The sequence below is a fragment of the Cyanistes caeruleus genome, chromosome 2 (assembly GCF_971803275.1).
Source record: "Cyanistes caeruleus chromosome 2, bCyaCae1.hap1.1, whole genome shotgun sequence".
Classification (NCBI taxonomy): domain Eukaryota; kingdom Metazoa; phylum Chordata; class Aves; order Passeriformes; family Paridae; genus Cyanistes; species Cyanistes caeruleus.
Window position 1 is genome coordinate 57470992 of NC_141702.1, and position 16220 is coordinate 57487211.

A 16220-nucleotide genomic window follows, 5' to 3' on the forward strand; every position below is an offset into this window, starting at 1 on the left:
AAGTATAATGAAAACTTGAAATAAAAACGAAAAATTTAATTCGGAGATGATAATTTAGACTAATATAGGTTATTATATTAATTGTTTTATTGTCATGTCTAGCTCTTTTTAATTATACATAATACTGAGATCCTACAGCATTACCATCAACTTGTAAAGCCTATGGAAAGTGATATTTGCACTGATGCTGTTCAATTCAGCACATGCAAGCTACAGATGATGCCAAAATGAATTTTTAGGGTATCACAGACACATCGTAGAATCACAGAATATTCTGATTTGGAAGGGACCCACAAAGATCATAGAGTCCAACACCAAAGTGAATGGTCTATATGGGGATTGAACCCAAAACCTTTCTGTTATTAGCACCATGCTCCCACCAGCTGAGTTAATCATGTTTGCATCACCTTTTATTTATTATTATGGTCATTGGTATAAAATGGGTGATTATTTTTTTGAAGTGCAGTTTTTGTGAAGCAAATGAGTCTTATTGACACATCTGATGATCTGACAGATAAATTAGATTCACAGTGAATTTGCAGATGCCACTTGTGACTTTCCATTGCATTTACTGGGAACTGATTTTTAATTCTTTGTTACTGTTTGAAGCAGAGAGTTTTATTTGTTTCAATTTTTAAACAAAACTGAGGTGTTCATATCTTTGAATATGTTTACTGCATCAGCTGTGAAGTAATTCAAATGGTAACAGTTCTAGTGAGCACACTGTGGTACCAAAAACACACAAAAAAATTTGAAAGATCAATAAAGTTTTTTAAGCTCAAAAGCATCTATTTGATTCAAATCCCATGATGTGTGACTGTGATATCATTAAAACAAATATCCCAAATGAGCCATCCCTCACCCTTCATACCAAAGGGGTGACATCATTTCTGCATATTGTATTGATAGTTTTTGTCATTCAGTACAGAGGTCAGACAAGTAAGCTGGGAAAGCAAATTATGTTCCAAAAGGCCACACCAAGTCCCAGCATGAGCTTTTTATCTTCTCTGAATGTAAGATCATAAGAAATTAACTTTTATTCTGTTTTGGCCACCTGTGTTTACTGTAGCTAAGGGACCTATTGCTTTTCTGTTTGGATTCTATTTATTTAAAAGCAAAATGAGAGCAGAAGAGTATATGGGAAAGATCCTAATACGGCAAATTTGGCAAAAGGAGTCTGTACATTGCCACCCCACACAGTGGTATCTTCAGAGCAGACTGCTGATTGTTTGCCTGGCTTCTTTTATACTGTGCTTCCTACCTTAGGGTATGGCTCCTACAGCATCAGTCTCATTCTTTAGATGTTGTGGAAAATGGCATTTGCATTGAAGTCAGTGATAGTTGAGTGCATACACTGAAGAAAATAAACACAAACATTGCTTTCATTGTCTCTTCCTTCCTCTATTATGTATGCTAAACTTTTGCTATTGTTGTTTTTTTGCTTACAGAGATACCAGGAATACCATTGGAAATTGTGTCTTCCATTTCCTTCCTTGAAGGAAGGACAAGGAATCAGTTTTTTATTTTTATGTTTTTAATAGTGGAAGAGAATCAAGTCACAACTCTGAAACTTGTTCTACTATGAAAATATCCCTGCTGAGAGCATAGCATGGCTTTGTTTTGCTATTCCACTGAAAAAAATCAAGAAACTGATGAGCAAATGGAAAAATATGTTGGAAAAAAAAGATTTTTTCTTATAAAAATTTGCACTTTTATCATTAGAAACATTTGCAAAAGGTAGATGTCTTTTGTTATGTCCTAGAACAACCTGTTCGCTGAACAATATGTAACAGTTGAGCTAAATGCTGTTTGCTTTTACCAGAGTAGCAGCAGAACGGATGTGACAGTGCCTGTATTACTGTTTGCAAATTCAAGCTCATACTGCTTGCCAGACACAGAATATTCTCTGTATGGAGAGAGAAATTAGTTTCCATTTTTATGCAAATTTTTCTGCTTATTGGCTACAGAGCTCTTCTGTAATATTTGGAGGTACTGCATGTCAAGCACTGGAGAGGCTTTGCATTATTTCCAGAAATCCCACTGAGATATGAGGGGATATGTAAAGCAGTCAGAGAGGCAAATTAATGCTATTTCTTTCTACTTCCTCTGTATTTCATCATTGATTGAAGACACAATGTGAGAAAAGAGATTTTGACATCTCTAGTTGAAATAGTGCATTTTTCAGACCACTGTTATTTATGTAGCTTTGTATGTAAATGTGTTCATTGTTTTGTCGAGAAGACACAAAAACCCCAGCAGAGCCATCTCAGATTGCACTGTGTGGTACAGACTGTGACAGAACGATGAACTAAAGTTGTTGTGTTCAACATAGAATAAGTTCTTCGCTGTAGGAACATTTTATTTTTGGAAGTTGTAGAAGAGACGGGGAAAATAGGGCAAGGATAGAAAGTTTGGCTTTGAAAAGTCTATCAGAAGGATTTCCTGTTTATCTTACAGCTCATCTGTTGGAACACTGTCCTGGGATGCGAGTTTATGTTTCCTCTCCTGCTGAAGTGATTCTCCTCAGAGATGCCATCCCCTCCTAATGTTTCAGAGATGAGAGCCTTTTTCAGGGTGTGGCAGATTTTTGGGTCCTGCCTACTGGAACTGGCCCATCAGTGCTGAGCAAGTGAGACCTCAGCTTTTGCATGCTCCCCTGGGAAGTGGGGCTGCCAGGTTCCATGTTGCATGTCCCACTCTGGATGGAGTATAATCCAAAAATTCAGATAACTGTGCTATGTTACACCTGGGGTCTGAAGCCTCTCTTGAAATTTAGGAATATATTTTGTATTTTTTGTTTACCTGAAATACAGGTTGTCTCAAACAGAGGAAGGAACTAAACTGAGGTTTTCAGTACCTAGGAGACATCCTCAAATCAGTGGGGAGAAAGAAGTCATGTGCAGCAGTATGGTCCCATGATATTCCCTGGCTACTCTGCAGCCATGTAAGCATTGAATGGGAGACCTGGAATAGGAATTTAGAATCGTTTTTTCCTGCAAGACTTTACCACCTGAAAGCAATTATTGAGTATCATACCTCTAGTTTAATAAAGCTTGTGGGTTTATAATTATCATGGAGACTTTTAGCCTATGTTCAGCTTGGACTGAAATGTTTCTATAGCCCCCCAAATATTTAGGAGTGGGAAAATACATTTATGTATGCCTGGCTTTCTGAAAAAAACAAGAACTTCTACCTCTTCTACTTTTGTTGCTGTAACTCTCTTGTTATTTTTAACAGGCCTTAAGCACTTTCGGGGTGAGGTGAGCATGGGGAAAGTATTCATTTGGCTCTACTGTCCACAGGATTTTTAAAAAAGCTTCTTTCTTATTTTTAGAAAATATTTATTAGTTGCCCATATAGTATGTGAACTCGTGAATAGCATCACAAGATGACTATTTCACTGCAACGCAGAATTCCTCAGCTTTATTTGCATCTTCTTTTTTTGGCAGGTTTCCAACAATTGCATGACACTTAGGTATGTAATTCATGGAATTTATATCCTTGCTGTATTTTTGTAGTCTTTTTTTCTTTGTCTATTATTAGTGAATAAACTAATGTTGCTTTCTTAAACAAGCTCTACTACAGTAAAATTCTAAGATAGTTTCTATTGAGGAAAACTCCCCAGGTTATTGGCTGGCTATACTAGAAACCACTCACCAATACTGTCCCCTTGTTAAATGTCTTTGGATTTCAATAGAGGTGCTTAATGGAGACTGCTTCAATGGCATCTGGAATTTTCATTTCTAAAAAATTTGAATGCTGGAAGACCTATAATATGTATAACATTAATTCTACATGACATAACACTTATACAATGTAATTAAAATATTATCTGAGAGCTTATTATTCTGTGCACTGTATTTTTTTTTCTTAGAATCTTAACTAAGAAATCCATTTGGTAAGTATGTTTTTACTCCACAATTTCATATGGTTGTTTTTCTAAATTTATTCTGAATGTAAAATAGATATAGAAACCATCCACCAGGTGGTTACTTTATATAAACCTAAATTTTAAAAAAATCTTGAGGTTTGGCAAAAAGTATGGTCCACTTCACTCCTTATTATCCTTCTTATTGACATAATTGCCATGAGTAACATTTTCCTGCAATTTCAAATTATGATTTCCACCTGGCCATATTGATTGGTTTTTGGGGTTGTTTGTTTGTTTGTTTGTTTGTTTTGGGCTTTTTTCAGTTGGTTGGTTGTAGAGTTTTCTGGTAACTTGAACTTTGTGTGCTAGAGCAGAGATGGCAGACTGTCCACCATTCCACAGAAATTGGCTCAGCATGTGTGGGAGATCTTAGGGTTCACGTCCTCATTAAATGTTCTCTCTTCTGAATTCTTTTCTATTTTTCACAGCAAATCTATTTTTCATTAGCTTTTCTCTCATTAATACCATAAAAAAGGTCAAACTGAACTTTTCATCTCATCCGGTTTTAGTTTTGGTTTTTTGTTTGTGGGTTTTTTTATGTGCTGTCAAAATTAGGCAAAAAGGATTTGTCTATCCTTAACTGAAAGCCTCTTTTTAATATCTACACTAAAAACACTGAGATGAAAAAATAGGTTGGAGAGAGTTTTAATCCTTAAAATGCATTATCAAGCAAAACAAGCACGATAATGTAGAAATAAAAAGAAAAGCAAGAGGAGTCTCTTGTCAATAGTTTTTGGTAACTGGAAAATTGTCAGAGCCCAGAAGAGCCATAAAGGCTTCATTGTGTCTTTCAATTAAGTTTTAGAGCCAGATAGTTACAAGGCAAATTCATTCTTAATATACAGCCTCTGGAACGATGACCATAGCATCCAATTAATCAGATGTGACCAAAATGTCAAGATCCTCATAAAGAAATCTTTCACTCATCTGGGTTTTAATATCAAGAGATTTTTATTTTTTTGTAATTTTTTTTTGAGCCTTATAAATAAAGGGCATGGAAGGAATTGACTTATTTATAGTTTCTTCTTATTTCATGGTGATTGTGCTTGCCATCCCTCCCATACAGCTGCAGAGCTCCTTAGATGGGAAAGACATAGACTGAGTAATCATAATGGCTACTAAAAAGGAGAAACACAAAAGGGTTGGGTTCAAAACAAGATCCAAACCCAGCTCTGGTGCCCCTCACTCTCTGTGTAATGTGTTACGATTACTTCTTTTAAATGTAATGTTGAAACCCATTTAAGCCCAGATGCTGTCACTGGAAACTCATAAAAACACCAGTTTAAGCAGTCCCACACCACTTGAGCATCCCATTAGCCTGTCTCAGACAATGGCCAGCACCAACAGGGGAAAAAACTTAAGAAACACAACAATGATCCGTTCCTCTTTCCTTTCTTCTAGTGATCAGTGCTGCAGGCATTTCCTCCTCTTGATATCACATTAGGGCCATTGTTTAGTTATCCTCAATGGACCTTTCTCCAATTGACTTGCCTGATCCCATTTTGAACCTGCTAATATTTTTCACATCCAAACTTAATTTAGCAGTGAGTCATACAGCTCAATATCTTGTTGTGTGGAAAATTGTTCTCTTTGGTTTTAACTGTTTTTATCTGTCATTGGATAAATTATTTTGTTTATATGGCAAGGAATAATGAATAATTGTTCCTTATTCATCTTCTCTGTCCTAGTTATGATTTTATAAACCTTCTCTCCCCTCACACACAAGCCATCCCGAGCTGAAGAAAGCTTGCCTGCTTAGCTTCAGCAGGTGCTGAGCCATACTTGCAGCCACCCTTGTCCCCCTTCAGAGTACTCCAAGTTCTACTGTATCCTTTCAGAGAGAGCATCACCAGAGTTATACCAAAACACTCGCCAGATGTGAAAAATGTGCAACAATGGAAGTACTCCAGGATATAAAATAATAGGACTTGTGGCTTGTGGAGTAACTGGTTTGGGAGTTTGACTGGTTTTATCTTGAATAGAAAAATGATGTTTTCATCTCTCTTTCTAAATGAGTTCAAGCTGCTTTACATTTGGACTAAGCAAGCTAGGACTTGCACCAGAATAGGAATGTTCACTCACAGAGGCAATCTACAGTAGCCTTCCATTTAAAAATTTCTCCCTATCCTGTTATACGTCAATTTTCATCCATCTACAAACCCTCAGTCTCAGAGCTTTCTGCATTTCTTTCACAGGAGCACTGTGTGGATTAATTAATGCACACTATTGGTTGAAACTAATTAGTGACAAAATTTAATTACCTTCAACACCAGTTGACTCTTATCCACACATGTGCAAACTATAATTTCCCATTCCTTTGGGATACATTTCTCATATGGGCTGCACTTGTTTCATAAATTGAAATGTGTTGGAGGTTCTCCTTGTTCTGGGAAATTTTTGTGGTCTGCAAACCACTGACACAAGCAAGAGTCCAAAAGGCTTCAGTAGAACACAGCCTGCTCTAGCACAGTAGATACACAGGTCAATAAATATGCAAGTACTGCACCTAAATTGATACTAACTACTGTGTGTGCTATTTAGACAGTTAGAGCAGAGAGATGAATTGCCTTCTAGTCTCACTCTGTTGAAGCATTAATATTGTCCACAGTTTTAACTCAGAAGACAACTATTGTCCATTCAGTCCTGCATGAATCTGTAATGAGTAAAATGGCAAATACCACAGGTATTTCTAGCAATCAATATTTATGAGAAAACACTATGTTGTTGGAATCAAAATTGTCATTGTAACAAAACATTTTCTTAAACCAAACATCTAGTATGCATTTTAAGTTCATTTGAATGGTTTTTCCCACAGCTTGATGGAGTTGACTCTTGACCAATAACAGTTAAAAACTCTACAATATAAGATAGTGGAAGTCTTACTAGGTTCAAGGCATTGAGGAAACAAGAGGGATCTATATGGTAGTGAGCCAGGACAGCCTCAAGAGACCTGGATTTGAGTTCTGATACTGCTGATGACCTGCATTATAGATACGGTAATTTTTCACTTCTGATTTTATCTGGTTTGCTCAGCTGTAATGTATTTGCAGAAGACAACTTTTGACTACATATTTGTAGTCAAGCACAATGCAGTCCTCCTGCTCTCTTGGATGTCTGCTAGTTAGATCCTCTGCTGCAAACCTAGTAACACAGGGATTTCCTAAACTTTCCTGCAGAGTATCTTCATGCGCCTTGTAATTTCATTATATTAGTAAGAATTAGTTAGCTAAAGTCAGCAGGAAGTGTCTTTTTCAGCAGAGGAGAGTCCTTACTCTTTGAGCCTTGTTATATTGTTACTTACTGAGCAGTGGTTCCTTGCACAGCTGCTCAATCTAATGACTCACAGATTCTAAGATACAGGAGTCTTATTCTTGCTATCCTGTCCATTCCTACTGATTCATTTCCAGGCTGAGGGCAGTCTAAGTGACTGGCCCAGCAGGATAAATTACTCAGTAGAAGAGCTGGGCAGTCTTCTACTAGGTTAGGGTAGCATCCAGAAGAGTCCAGATGTCAAATGTGTAGTGTAGAAGGGCAGGGGAGAAGAGAGGCCAGAAGAGGATTACACTTCCTCTTTGTTGGCTGCCATAGGAAACCAGGTTTGCTCATGGGGCTGCAGCTTAATAAACTATTAATTTGTCTCCATATGTGTATTGGAGGCCTAGAAGGTTCTAAAACCCTAGGCTGGCCCAATTTCATTCTGAATTTATGCAGTATGATCACTTACTTCATTTACCAGAGGCTCTAATTCAAATGCTGTGTCTCCAGTATATCTTGGTTAACAATGACACAGATTAGTAAACATCCCTGTTGGAGCGATGACTGTCTTCTGTAGCAGGGGAGCAGTCTGTTTTGGCGTTCTAGGAAACTGTTTTCATTTCATCAACAGACTTTGTTGTGCATAGCTGTATAACATGAGACAAAGTTGAACTAATGGTCAGGTTTAAGGTTACTACCAAGGATTTCAACTTTTCAACTACAAGGGAAAAGGTCTTACATTTTTTTTCATCGCAATCTCTGTCAAAAATGTTTGAATCTGCCTAGAAAGAATTACTGTTTCCTAACTCAGTAAGATCTTCCAACAAATACAAAGAACTGCCTGGAGTTCTGACACCATGCAGATCTGTTTTGTTGTTGTTTATCTTGGTAAACCAGGAGTTTTGTTACAATAGGATGCATATTTTGGCTTTTCAAATACAGCAAGGAGCACAGGAAATTATATGTGCTGACAAATGTATTCTGAACTTTTGTTAGGAGGAAACAATTTCAGAGCCTCCACTAGGAAAACTCCACCCATCTTGTTATATGGTGTTTGAACCATTAGCTGTTTAATGACTTCGATTATGAAGGACATGCAAGTTTTCTCTTAGAATAGGTTCTTATACTTAGCCCTGCTTGTACACAAAATTTCATGGATTTCAATAGATAAAAATCACTTTGGTAAATGTTTCAGAAAAAAACCCTGCTGTATTTAACTTCACTGTTGAGTTCTGTGTTCTTTCAACATAAAAAAACTCCTCTTTCACTATGTAACTGAAACACTGCTGTTAACTGAAGCTTCAAAGCAATGATAATGATTTCCATAATATATAACATGTGGGCCTCTCCCTGTAGCATCCTGTAACAAGGAGAGGGTCTTTTTCAAACAGGCTTAACACATGCTCTTACTATCTGTTTTTCTTGAAGAAATTTAAAGATGAAGGACAAGGCATTGCCAAGCACAGTGGAACAGAAGATTTGCTCTCGTGTGTGAGGGACGGTCAGGAAGGTTGGTGTCTCAGGGCTGGGATTTCCCATCCATGCTGCATACACTTGGCTGGGCCACTGGCCATTGTTTCAAGTGATATGCTGTGCTGGCTCCCACGCAAGGTGATTTTTTTCTATGTCACATTTACAGAACAAGCTCTTCTCACAGTTTCTGTGATACTGGCTCATTGTGGCTTCTGTGAATACGGGGGAAATTCCTGGCATATTCCTGGACCAAGACATTTGAAGGCCCCTCAGTGACTGAAAATGGGACTGAACCTTTCTTGAAAGTACATGAACTGTGAATCTGAGAGTAAAATTTACTTTTCACTATGGGAAAAAAAATAGTGCTGTCTTGGCTTTCTGCATGTTTTTTTCTTTAGGGCAATGTATCACATGCATTTTTGTCTTTACACAGTAAAAGCATGGAGTGATAGTGTCTGACATGGAGCTGTTGTTCCTTCAAGTTTTCCTTATTTTGGAGTTCCTGCTTTATTGAGGAAGCTGTACCAATCAGGGCACCCCTTCTAATGTTAGACCATGAAAAAGAAAGAAAGAGGAGTGCATCAAGTGTTTTGGGACTGAGGCCTCTAGGGAAGAAGTATTAACTTTATTTTGCCAATCTTCTATTGTAGCATTGACTTTGTCTCTTTAACTTCAGAATATTCTTTGCTGTACTCCAAGGAGAGAAACCTGTGTGACAGAAATTAAGAAAACAATAGAATAATGGATAAACAGTCTAAAACTTTTGGTTTTAGAACATCATGTCTTATTTAATCTCCCCTCTAACCATCTTCTCTCTATCTCTTTCTCTTTGCATGTCAGATAAACTCTTGGAGTCACATATGTCATCAGTCACACATTTTGGGGTGTTAATCTCCTAGGAGAAGGAGGTCAAATATGTAAGGTATAATACATTTATCAATATAATGGTTGGCTGGTGAAGTTCAACTAATTAATAAAAGCATTAAAACTAGAATCACTCTTTATTGCAAGAATGACACTTACATGGAATATAGTCTCCTTATATAAAGAGGGGGCTGCCTCTTGACTTGTTTCCTACTTCCAGATTTCCTTTTTAACCATGGCAGGAAGACTGGGATTGTGACAAGAGGAAGGGGAAACACAGGAGAACAGTTAGTAGCAGTTAGTTTTCTCATGTTTAGAAATAGCCTCTGTGTGCAAAAACAATTGTCAGCAGCTTTCAGCAATTTCAGTGATGGGTTTTGTTTTCTCAGACCTGACCACCCCCTGTTCAACAGTCTTTTCACATGCATCAGTCATGAGTCTGAGTCTCTCAGCATCCCCATGCTGAGCTGTCATTAATCAGTCTGCACTCTGGAAACTGCTTATGAGTCTGCTTATGGCAGTTTAGGCAGCAGGGACCAGCTCTACTTCAGATTATTATAAGTACAGTAAAGCTTTTCACTGTCCTGTATAAGAGGAAAGATAGAAATGTAAGCTCTCCCAGACCATTGGGAGAACCAGTGGCAAGCTGGTGTCAGCCATTCCAGAGAAATGAGTAACAGAGGGTCAAGTCTGATGTACACTCACTAGAAATGGTGTGTATACTCTTATTTGAAGTCAGATGCAACTTTTTAATTATTTTCATGTCTTATAACATCAATATAAGCTACTATGCAAGTTCACCAGTGGGGAACAGCATTATTCTGGTATGAAAACACATAGCTAAGATTTGAGACCAGTGCTCAAATTCCAGCCTCACTACACAAAATTCTAAGTTACAATTTTCTGTCATTAAACCTCTTCTATGGGTGGTGAAAGCTGAACAGCAGTGAAGACTCAAACCATTGTGTCACATACTGAGCCATGCTACACCAGGATAAAGTCAAACAATAGAATAGTAAACACTCCCAAATCCCATGTGTGTTACAATGTCAACCAGTGGGACTGCAACTGCACCATGGGATTCTGAATTGCGAGTCCTTTTATTTGAGGGCAAGGGACACACATCCTAAAGAACAGTATAATTTTATCACTTAGTTTATTACATCAGTCCCAAATGCTGTAGTGAGTGTCTAGATCAGTTATGCTTTTTCATAACTGCCATTTTTTATAGGGTAGTGCTAAAAAATCTAGTACTTTGGTTTATTACATTCACATCAGAATGACCTACACCCTTCTCAGTTTGGGTGCATGAGAGTAACTGTAGGTGTCTGTTCATATTTTTTATGTTTCTTTGCAGAAGAATTGTTCTACTCTGCACAGCTCTGTCCTGCATGAGGAGCCATCAATGATTTTGTTGTGGTTATTTCATATGAAAATGGGAGAAAACAACAGCTTCTTTCACACTCAAATGCAAAGTAGAGGTGAAAGGAAAGGTTTAGTTTCAGTAACCTTTGCTGCTTCAGCTATTTGCACTAATGGGGGTAAGGTGCTTGGCTGCAACTGTTTTTGCTTTTGAAGACAGTGCCTCATCCTGTCTCCCTTTGGGGCTGGGGACTGGGTAGAGGGCTTGCTCTGACTGCAGGGCATCTGTCTGCTTTCACCTGTAATCAAAAGACTGATGTACCACACCCAGGCTCTGATGAGAGCTGTCTTCCTTCAGTGCAGCAGACCCCAGGGAGGTGTGGATGGAGTTCTGAGTGTCAGGTGGGAGAGAGGTCAGAGAGGTTATACCCAACCTAACCTGGTCTGTTACAAAGTTCTGGGCATGCTCTAACTTTGATTAATTAACTGTTCTGCCCCAAATATTTCTTGGATATCTACATTACCATTTTCAATTGTGCTAACTCAAACAAACCAGCAATCAATTAACTAGAATTACAAAACTCTAGGCTAAACAAAGCCATCGTGGAGAAACTGGCTTTCAGCCCAGTATCTGCTGATGATGGGATATGAAACAGCCTATTGATTCTGCAGCTCTTGAATTATTGTACAAAAGTAAAAACAATGCTATTTGCCTTTTCAATAGGGAGAGAAAAAAAAATATCCCATTTTATTCAGTACCTCCACTTAGAAAAAGCAAACTACATTACTGAGCCAATTTTTAGAAGGTTGTACAGAAAGAAGTACTTCCAGCACATTACAAAAACTTCATCTTAGGGTTATACAAACTCTAGAAGAAAGGCGAGAACACTAAATTTTAAATTAGATTTGTATGTCCACCTGTTAAAAATGCTGTGCAAACTTTTTGAGGTATTTTTATCTTTCATTGAGAATGCAGTTTGAGAAGACAAAACAGCTCTTTCAAGTTTATGTGCTGGTGACTGTCAAGTTTATTGCTAATACTATGATATTTAGTGCTTTTCATCTGGTTTCAGATGACAGAACCCTAAAACGTAAGAAGATCTCAGCTTCTAGTATTCATGCTTTGGGGGAAAAACTTGGAAACTTGAAACAAATATATACAAATGGCTTAAATAAGAGGACAAGCAAAAACAGCTGAAAACATCACTTTCCTAAACCTCTTCTTTTTAATTAATTCTCTGCTCTGGAGGAGCAGTTTCGTGGTTTTTCAATATGTGAGGGTTGCCAGTACAAAAAGCATGTGGTAATTGTAAAAGTAATAACCAGTCCAGCTGCATTCCCTGTGCAGAAACTGAGAGGGACAACAAGCCATAAATAGTGGTGTCACCGCCACTCTTTGCCTCAGTTAAGGAGTATTATTATTCTAAACACAAAACAAACTATTGCTTGGGCTCCAACTGAAAGTTTCAAAGGCTCATAAATCTGCCAGGTCAAAGCAAATTTTCACTGGAATTTTGGAAGGGAACTTCTTGAGAGAAATATCCAGTGCTAATTTTAATTTCCTTTTACTACTGGTTTTAGTAGTAGTTTTGCCTTGTTCAAACCCATTTAAATTCAAATGTAAGAATACAAGACTTCCTCTGATTCACCTCATTCTGTGTATGCCTATAGCTCAGTACTAGTCTACCAGAGCAAACACAAGCAGAACATCCACAGTGAGCATACATTTTCTTTTAACCCAAAGCTGCTGAGAACTGTCTAGTCAGAGATTGATGTGATGATGTATGTTAATTGCTGATGGGCTTTAGGTAGAATACTGCTGCCTAAGCTGCTGTCTCCAGTCAAGGAAGGTGCTTTGCCATCAGTGTAAAACTTTTTTAGGTTTGTTCAATAAAAGGTTTGGAAACTGCTGCCAATGAGGAGAGTTGCTGGCTCCAAACCACGAAGAGAAAGGTTTTGATTATTTTCTATTTTTTTAATAAAAAGGAAAAATCCTTCCATGAGAACTCAGCAGACATCTGAGGCAATTTTCAGAAAAGTCTGCTCGAAAGGAAGGATGTGTGTATGTGCTTGCTCTTTGACTGCCCTTTCAATAATAATTTTTTCCACCAGTTTTTCTGCTTCAGAGTATCTTCTCAGTTGGAGAGGCCAGCCTTCCTGAAAGGGAGAGTGGACAGGTCAGAAATTAAGGCATTTTTCCTCCCTTTTCTTAAAATTTTTTTCTTCTAGAACTACCCTCCTGCTATAACATTTAATTGTCTTCATGCATTGCATTCTACATAGAAAACCTGCTTTCAGCACAGTGATTTCTAGCCTTGGGATTTATTGTTATAATATATGGCATTACATGTTTGCTAATATGCAAAAGAAACAGGATGAACAATATAACATAAAATCTGAGGCCTCTTTCTTTCTAGGGATATTTATTCCATTTTCATGAAATTTGTCTCCAAGCATCAATGAATGCAGTGATAGAATAGACGTGATTAGTCCAAGATCCCCACAAAGAACTTAAAAGATGAGTGGCTAAAGAGTAAGTTGTAGAGTGAGAGAGATTGATCAAGATATTTTGTATTTTGAGAAAATTCTCTTTTTTCCCCACTTGCTAAATCTTTTGCTACAGAGAGGAACAACTGATGTAAACAAACATTTGGCTTAATTTTTTTATTTTATTTTTTAATATTTTTTTTGTGGAAGCATACAATAGGCCCATACCATACACTCAAGCCAGTCAAAACACCAGGTCTTGGACCTAAAGAAAGGCAACATAAAAGTGTGTGGGTTTTTTAAATTAAAAGAAAGAAGGTAGTAAAAAGGACTACTTTACATATTTCAAGTGATTAGGGTAGAACAGAAGAACATTCTGCCTCTAACGTGGAATTAAATAAAGGTATTTCTTTGCTTGTTAGCTACTGTCAAAAGGGATCTCATTCTGGGAAACATGCTGAAAGAGTTCTTCTTTGTATACCATGCATATCAGCTGCCTGGCAGACAAAGAAAAATTCTTTGTGACTCTTGTTTTTATACACAAAAGCAAGTAACAGTGTCTGCATCTATAGGTATTGGTTTCCAGTGAAACAGTTTGATGTCATACCAGTCCACAAGAGTCAGAAAAATAATTGTACTATTGTTGGCCATAATAACATGTTGTGATTAAAAGAGATCTTCACCCTGCAGGTCAAAACCAAATATACAGGCTTGTGAGCATGTTTTAGCTTTTTGCTTCTTCATTTTTCCTTCTCTGTTTTTCCCCAGATTGATCCTGCACTTCTGGACTTCTTCCTCTACCAGAATATCTCTTAACCTTATTAACTTAGGCTCTTATTAAAGGGAGCTCTGTGCAGCAGTGTGCAATGCTGACGTGGTTGTCTTATGGAAAGCACAGCTGTGAGGATCTTCCTCCAGGAATGGCAAAACAGAGCTACTAACAATAAAAGCAAATTTAGGCTTCAGACACAAACGCTTCTTGCTTTTGTTTTTATGCCTTGATATTGTGCAAGCTATAGTGGGGTCTTGTAGGTGAAAAGAAGTATGCAGCTGGAGGGTGTCAGAGCTTTTTCCATCAGTGTCCTTGTCAATAAAACAGCCTGAAACTTTGTTTATAGTCTTGGCAGAGCCATCATAGGCTGAATTAGTCACAGCAGCGAAGCTATCTGCTCACCAGTAGGGAATCTTCATATTACAAACTTTTTGTATAAACCTCATGAGGTTTAATAGCAATTACTTTGTACACCAGTAAAATCTATAGATTTTTACAGACTCTAGAGCTTGTTTTTACTCCTTCCAACACTTTGCAAAACTAAGGTGAGTTCCTCTGGCTCCTAGGCTCTTCTCTCTCAGTTTTCTCCCAGATGCTGCTGCTAAATGTTCAGCATGCATGTATGAGCCTGGAGGCTTGGCTGGAAGGCAACAGAAGTCTGGGGCTCAGGAATATTGCTGCCTTTCACTGAATCTCTCAGTGAACTTCCCAGAGTGACTGCTTCTTGTTTTGCCAGTAGTATGGTTATGATCCCATCAAATAATTGAGCAAGAATGCTATTCCGTATAGTTTATGAATCTTTAGGAAGGTTGGTATTTTCAATCTGTTTCAAATTTGTGGACCCCCATAAAGTGAATCTAAAGTCTACTGAAGCAAACTTTCCTTTCTCAGTTATCTTTCCAGGTCTCCTAGTAGTAAACCACATGTTAAAGAACACTGATGTAGAAAAAGAGACCTCCCTTCCAGCTGAAATTTAAGCTACCTTTACTCAAAGGTCCAGAACACTCTCAACATCACTTAGATTGTAAATTCCCTGTTATAGGGACCTTTTATTTCTTTTTTACAAATGGTTCATTGGTCACTGTGCCTTGTGAGCATTATTGCAGTATAAATAAATGGCAGTTTTATCTGAGGGTCCTCAAAAATACCATTTTGTAGGAAAGTTTCTCATCACTGGATTTGGAATATTTGGAAATTACTACTCTTACATTTTCAGAAGCAGGATGTGTTTCGTGATGGTTGGTAGACTAGAGGTATGAGGTAAACATTGTCATAGCTGACTGAGTTTTTGTGGTTGCACCCTAAGTTGTACAGCTTTCATGAGAGAAGCCAAGACTGAAAGGAGACATGGGAGTTCATGGAGCACAATTACAGTTGTTTATTCAATTATTAGCCAGTCCTGAAATGACTCACAACACAGCTGCTTAGATTTACAGGCAGTTAACAGACTTAAGTGTTTGTTGGGTTTTTTGTTCAAAGTGATGCAGTGGGACACTGTCCTGGGACAGATGCACCACAGAGTTGAAGGCTTGAGGAAACAGAACAGACTTTTGTCTCTTTCTTACATCAGCTGCTTTGTCAATGGCTGTGAGAGAGATAATATTAAAGTGATTTTATCTGTCATATCTTGAGATAGCAGAGTAATCTAATAACAGTATTCAGTGAAACTTGGGCACTATTGTCTCTGAGACACTCAGAAAATTCTGGGATTCTCTGATCTGCTATTTCCAAATATTCCAATTTTGATGTCACTTTGGTAACTCTTGCATCTGTAATAATAATACAGTGTGTTGGCTGCTTTACTGGTGTTTTTTTTTCAAAACAGTGGTAACTGACATTCAGTCATGCCTCAATAATTTGGAACTGTTTTGGTTACATTTACATTCCATTTTCATACTTTTTATATAGAGAATTGCTTTGTGAACAGAGATAGAATAATCAGTAAGTACAGGCCATGTCATGTCAAATAAACAAGTATTTACAAAATGCTGCAACACATTGCCTTTTCTAAATGATATTGTTTCTGATTTTAATTTGGGGTCATTCTCCTGTACTAGACTTGTACATTAAAAAAAA

General features: G+C 37.6%; 1 long non-coding RNA gene across 2 annotated transcripts; it reads left to right on the plus strand.

The window, feature by feature from the left end:
- Positions 1-2813: 2813 nt before the first annotated feature.
- LOC111927010 (uncharacterized) lies at positions 2814-9653 on the plus strand. 2 transcript variants are annotated; one of them, XR_015283250.1, is made up of 5 exons: positions 2814-2944; positions 3450-3475; positions 3875-3898; positions 8615-8696; positions 8826-9653. It is a non-coding gene; the product is annotated as an uncharacterized LOC111927010 (long non-coding RNA). The 2 variants fall into 2 exon arrangements; XR_002863330.2 differs by lacking the exons at positions 2814-2944; positions 3450-3475; positions 3875-3898 and adding an exon at positions 6747-6927.
- Positions 9654-16220: the final 6567 nt, after the last annotated feature.